Source organism: Merops nubicus, unplaced genomic scaffold (genome assembly GCF_000691845.1).
Source record: "Merops nubicus isolate BGI_N331 unplaced genomic scaffold, ASM69184v1 scaffold39718, whole genome shotgun sequence".
Classification (NCBI taxonomy): Eukaryota; Metazoa; Chordata; class Aves; order Coraciiformes; family Meropidae; genus Merops; species Merops nubicus.
This window is the reverse complement of record NW_008628424.1, coordinates 3227-3700: the sequence shown is the minus strand read 5'-3', so window position 1 is coordinate 3700 and position 474 is coordinate 3227.

Below are 474 nucleotides of genomic sequence, written 5' to 3'. Positions count from 1 at the left end.
TTTTCTCTGGAAGAGAATTAGTGTTGGTGTCTCCCTCCCTGTTCCCCAGCAGGTACCTGCACCGCCAGCCAGGAGTGCTCCAGGGGGAGAGGTAGGGAGAGTTTTAGCTGGGACAGCACTGAGCTTGGGAGGGTGGTGGGGTCTTGCCAGAAGCAAGACCTGCCTATTCCCTCCTGCTAGTTGTATTCTTCTGCCCCTCTTCAGGCACATTGTATGTTTCTACTACACACAGAGCAGCCTGAACATACGTGACGCTCCACTCTCCCTCTCTCTTTCTCTCCCCCCAGTTCTTGTCCCTCCAACATGGCCAAAGGCCTACATTGCCATCCTGCTCCCAGCACTAGCTGCTACCTGTGATCTACACTGCAGTACATCTCTCTCTAAATTGCCCAGATATCAGCTGGATTAAAACTTCCTTCAGGAACTCAGGGACTGCATAAACATCTCCAGGTTTAAATGAGCTCAGCATTCCTG